The 6,147-nt window shown below is 39.7% G+C and overlaps 1 non-coding gene across 1 annotated transcript; it reads left to right on the top strand.

The window, feature by feature from the left end:
• Window positions 1-5,332: 5,332 nt before the first annotated feature.
• Window positions 5,333-5,439, top strand: LOC112725416 (small nucleolar RNA R71). Its single transcript, XR_003164527.1, has one exon. It is a non-coding gene; the product is annotated as a small nucleolar RNA R71 (small nucleolar RNA).
• The last annotated feature ends 708 nt before the right edge of the window (window positions 5,440-6,147 follow it).

Below are 6,147 nucleotides of genomic sequence, written 5' to 3'. Positions count from 1 at the left end.
AAAATAGTAAAGTAAATAAATTGGGAAGAAAATATGGAGAAAATAGTTAAGGTTTCAGAGATATCTATTTTTCCGGATTAACTTTTCTTACTAACTAATTTAATTATGCAGGATTTAATTTATGGCAAACTGTATGTGACTAGACCCTAATTCCTTAGACCTTCCTAGTCTCCTCTAAAATTCATTAACTGCCAATTCCTTGGTCAATTAATTCCAATTAGAGGGTGATAATCAATTTCTAGTTTATATGCCACAAAAACTCTAATTACCCAAAACTAAAAGGATTATATGTCACGTATCCCGTTAAATCCAGATAATTAAAATTTAGGAAAAATTGTTTTCAAGCTGTTGTTCAAATAAAGAGCTTTTCCAAGTTTTACAAGTACTCAAATAGAAATAGGGTCATACTTCTGTTCCACCCAAATTCATAAAATAAAGAGCGAAAACAATTCTTAAATATAAATTCATACATAAATTAAAATAGAAAAAGCAATAAAATCAATTCATACAAATAGACAGAGCTCCTAACCTTAACAATGAAGGATTAGTTGCTCATGGTAGAATGTTATGAAATACGGAATGTAAATTTGGAATAGGATGGGATCCTCCCCAGGACCTCTACAAAGGAAGGAAAGCTTCCTCCTTTTATAACTAATCCTAATAAATTTAAAAATCTAATATCTAAAACTAAAAATTAAAATAATATCTTTTCCTAATTTAAGATTTGAATTTAAATTTGAATTAATTAACAGATCTTCAGTTGATGGGTGGGGACCACTTGTTCTGTCCATTCTGCAGCTTCTAATCTGTGTTTTCTGGGCTGAAAATTGAGTTAAAACAGCCCAGAAATCGCCCCCAGCGTTTTTTTGTCAATTCTGCAAATCGCTCATGTGACGCGTCCGCGTCGTCCACGCATTCGCGTCATTTGTGCAGATTCCAGTCCACGCGATCGCGTTAGGCACGCGATCGCGTCATTGCGATTTTCTCCATTCCGCGCGGTCGCGTGAGCCATGCGTCCGCGTCGGTATTCGCTGGTCATCTCCTTGGCTTCTTCTCTTTCTCTGCAGAAACTTCATCAAATCCATCCGAATGCTACCTAAAATAAATAAAATTGCACAAAACTCAAAATAGCATCCATAGTGGCTAAAATATAATTAATTCTTAATTAAACTCAACAAATTAGATGCAAATTCACTAGGAAAAGATAGACAAGATACTCACGCATCACAACACCAAACTTAAACTGTTGCTTGTCCTCAAGCAACCAAAAACTAATATAAGCTTAGGATGTGAATTTGCATGAGAATTAGAGTTCGATTAAGCTCATGTCTCTTCTTATAGTGGGGTTTACAACTGCAATCATGAACAGTTTTGGCATCTCATTTTATCCTTTGAAGTTCAGAATAATTGGCATCCATAGGAACTCAGAATTCAGATAGTGTTATTGATTCTCCTAGTTTAGTATGTTGATTCTTGAACACAGCTACTTTATGAGTCTTGGCTATGACCCTAAGCATTTTGTTTTCCAGTATTACCACCGGATACATAAATGCCACAGACACATAACTGGGTGAACCTTTTCAGATTGTGACTCAGCTTTGCTGGAGTCCCCAGTTAGAGGTGCCCAGAGTTCTTAAGCACACTCTTTTTGCTTTGGATCACGACTTTAACCGCTCAATCTCAAGCTTTTCACTTGACACCTTCACGCCACAAGCACATGGTTAGGGACAGCTTGATTTAGCCACTTAGGCAAGGATTTTATTCCTTTGGGCCCTCCTATCCATTAATGCTCAAAGTCTTGGATCCTTTTTACCCTTTGCCTTTTAGTTTAAAGGGTTATTGGCTTTTTCTGCTTGCTTTTTTTTTTTTGCAAGCTTTGTGTTTTTCACTGCTTTTTCTTACTTCAAGAATCAAGTTTATGATTTTTCAGATTATCAATAACATTTCTCTTTTTCATCATTCTTTCAAGAGCCAACAATTTTAACATTCATAAACTTCATTATCAAAAATATGCACTGTTCAAGCATTCATTCAGAATCACAGAAAATACCACTACATTTAAGTAAATGAGACTACTCTAAAAATTAAACTCAAATTCTCATGCACTACATTTGTTCTTCTTTCTTTTTGATTTCAAGTTTAGTGGGCAATACATGAGACATCTTTCAGAATTAAAGCATTTAACAGAAAAATTAACTAGAATCTATGAATCTACTAATAAAGGATCATGCAATAAACAAAACAAAGTAGCAGGAAATCGGAACATACATAATGAAAGCGGGAGGGAATAAAAAATGAAAGGAACTCAACCACCTGGGTTATCTTAGCGGTCGTTTTATTCTTCAGGTTGTGCTCCTTTGTGAAGATGATTCGCCTCCCTTTGGTGCCATAAGAATAAACAGAAAACCCTTAAGTGAAGCGTTAACACCAAACATAAAGGTTTACTTGTCCTCAAGCAAAAAAGAACTGAAAATAGAAGAGACAAATATTAAGATGAAAGAAAAATAAAAGGATAAGAGAATAAGAGAGAATTAGGATTGGGAGAGAGAGAAAGAAAACCGGGCGGCGCAAGCGACGCGTTCGCGTACACCACGCAATCGCGTCGTTGCGCAGTCTTCATAATGACGCGTTAGCGTCAGGCACGTGATCGCGTGGATGGCCATATGTGTAACTGACGCGAACGCGTCAATCACGCGTCCGCGTGACCAAATTTGTGCGTTTAGCACACTTCTTGCCCCAAGCTGGCACAACTCTCTGCCCAAAACACTCTTTTACGTCGAATTTGCAGGTCACACGATCGCGTCAGTGACGCGACCACGTGAATGACGAAAATCACAAACGACGCGAACGCGTGGGCTACGCGTTCGCGTGGGATTGTTTGTGCGAAAGGCATGAGTCCAGCGCCACTCCCGCGCAACTCTCTGTCAATTTTCATTGTTCTCGCACACATGATTGACGCGTTCACGTCAATGACGCTGGCGCGTCGTGTGCCTTTTTTTTTTCAAATAGCTTGAGGTGTTCGGTTCCTGTGATAAAATAGCTGCATGATCAGAAAATTAGTGAGAACTTAATAAAAACCAACAAGTAAGAAAACTACTACTACGAAAAATAACTTAAGGATATGTAATTATCGGGTTGCCTCCCGACAAGCACTTCTTTATCGTCACTAGCTTGACGGTCAGCTCCTCTAAGGAGGAGGGTCATAGGGGCTCAGCTTTTCACCCCTTACTTTGAACTTCTTTCCTGTGTCTCCATAACGTAGCTCAATATGCTCTAGAGAGAGGATTTTGATTACTGTATAAACCCATGCTGGATTGCTGGTCAACACCACCTTCATTCCTGGGGAGAAACCTTCAGTGGGGATCTTTTTGTTTCTCCATCCTCTGTGTATTTTTTCTTTTTGGGGACCTTCTCCTTGGTGGATGATGCAGTTCCAACACCAAACTTAGGTTTGATGTCAGGCGGAATTTTATCGGTTGTCACCACAGGAGGTTTGAGTTGCAAATTCTGCTGTGCATCATCAGGGGGTTCTTGAAGGTTTGGATCAATAAGCTCAGCCTGCATGCACCTCTCTTCTTCACCTGTTGAATGTACATCTTTGAAGACATGAAAGACTAGTTGCTCATTATGCACTCTAAGCACTAATTCACCCACTTCTACATCAATCAGAGCTCTTCCAGTGGCTAGGAATGGTCTTCCTAGAATTATAGAGGCATTCTCATCCTCCCCTATATCAAGAATTACAAAATCTGCTGGGAGGAAGAACTTACCCACTTTGACCAAGATATTCTCCACTAATCCGTATGCAGGCTTCATAGATTTGTCCGCCATCTGTAATGCTATCTTTGTGGGTTGTGCCTCTTGGATCTTCAGCTTCTTCATCACAGACAAGGGCATTAAATTGATGCTTGCTCCCAGGTCACATAACGCTTTCTCAAAGGTTGTACTCTCGATGGTGCATGGAATTTGAAAGCTCCCTGGATCTGGCATCTTCTTTGGTAAGTTATTCTGAATGATGGCACTGCATTCTTTAGTCAGGACCACTGTCTCATCCCCCTTTAAAGGCTTCTTCTTTGACAACAGCTCCTTCATGAACTTGGCATAGAGAGGCATTTGTTCCAAAACCTCAGCAAAAGAAATATTGATTTGCAACTTTCTAAAGACTTCCAAGAACTTTGAAAACTGTTTGTCCTTGGTCTCCTTTTGAAGTCTCTGAGGATATGGCATTTTAGGCTTATACTCAGGAGCCTTTGGCAAAATAGGATAAGTGTCAAGAGAGTCTGGGAATGGGTTGTCCGCACGCTTTGGAGGGGCGTGTTCTACTTCTTCCTTCTTCTCCTCTGGAGATTCCTTTTCAACTAGCTCTTCATTGGCCTTGGTCTCAGAGCCAGCTACTTTACCACTTCTCAATTGAATGGCCTTGCAATCTTCTCCTGGGTTCACCACTGTATCCTCTTGAAATGTACTTGCAGACCTGTCAAGTATTTGCTTGCTCAGTTGGCCCACTAGCACCTCTAAGTTTCTAATAGATGCTCTGGTTTCCTGTATAACTTGTGCTTCCGTACTTGCCACTTGTTCACTTATTACGGTGATAGCCTTGCATTCCTCTCTTGGATTTGGAATTGTGTTACCAGGAAGGCTATTAGTGGTCCTCTGATCAATTTCATTAATCTTTGTGGCTAATTGACCCATTTGAATCTCCAGGTTCTTGATGGATGCTCTGGTTTCCTGTCTAAAACCTGTCAATATTGCTTCCAAATCATTGTTCTGCTGGAAACCGCCCTGAGAATTATTGTTGAAGTTCTGAGGTCTCTGAGGTTGATCTCTCCACCCAAAATTTGGGTGATTCCTCCACCCCTGATTGTATGTCTTAGAATATGGATCATTGTTGGGATTTCTGGGACCACTCCCCATATAATTCACCTGTTCAGAAGAGGGTTGAGCATAATCATAATTATCATTTTGCATAAAGTTACCTGTCATGTCATAGGAGGTATCTTAGGGTGGATTTTGAGTGTTTATAGCTGAGACTTGCATGCCACTCATCTGTTGAGTAAGTAGATTTATCTGCTGAGACATAAGCTTGTTCTGAGCAAGAAGAGCATTAATAGCTTCTACTTCCAACACGCCTCTCTTTTGAGAGGTCTCAAAGTTCACAGGATTCCTGTTAGATGAGTATAAATATTGGTTGCTTGCAACCAATTCAATAAGCTCAATAGTCTCCTCTGGTGTCTTCTTCTTGAGCAGTGAACCACCTGTAGAAGTGTCTAGGCTCATCTTGGACATCTCACCCAAGCCTTCATAAAAGATATCCAGTTGGGTCCATTTGGAGAACATGTTTGGAGGGCATTGCCTAGTCAGTAGCTTGTATCTCTCCCAAGCTTCATAAAGAGTTTCACCCTCCTTCTGTCTGAAAGTCTGAACCTCCAACCTAAGCTTAGTCAGCTTCTTTGGTGGGAAAAATTTAGTGAGAAATTCAGTAACGACCTTTTCCCAAGTATTCAGACTCTCCTTTGGTTGGGCATCTAGCCATAGCTTTGCTTTATCTCTTAGAGCAAACGGGAAGAGCATCAGTTTGTACACCTCTGGGTTCACTCCATTTGTCTTCACAGTATCACATATCTACAGAAAATCAGAAATAAACTGATTTGGAACTTCATGAGGAAGTCCGTGATACTGGCAGTTTTGTTGCACCAGGGTGACCAATTGTGGTTTCAACTCAAAGTTGTTTGCAGTTATAGGAGGCACCACAATGCTTTTTCCATAGAGATCCGTAGTAGGGGCAGAATAAGAGCCAAGCACTCTCCTCTGTTGATCATCCCCATTCGAATTTACCACATTGGCATTAGCATTATTATTTGCCATAGTGGATTCTGCAGCCTTGCAAAGCCTTGCTTGTTGTAAACGTCACCTGAAAGTTCTTTCAGGTTCATGATCAAAGTTTAAAAGATGTTCTTTGTCTCTATTTCTGCGCATACACAAGCAGAAAACAAGAAAAAATGGGACTCTCTACGCCAGAGTGCAGAGAAGTCCCTGTGAGGTAACCTGAATAAAGAGATAAAAATATTGAATAAAACAAACAAACACTAAAATTCAAAAATTACTAGAAAATTTATTACTAAAAATTTTCGAAATTATTAAGTAAAT

Source organism: Arachis hypogaea, chromosome 11 (genome assembly GCF_003086295.3).
Source record: "Arachis hypogaea cultivar Tifrunner chromosome 11, arahy.Tifrunner.gnm2.J5K5, whole genome shotgun sequence".
Taxonomy (NCBI): domain Eukaryota; kingdom Viridiplantae; phylum Streptophyta; class Magnoliopsida; order Fabales; family Fabaceae; genus Arachis; species Arachis hypogaea.
The sequence above is the reverse complement of the archived record's forward strand: the minus strand, read 5'-3'. Positions and strand labels throughout refer to the sequence as shown.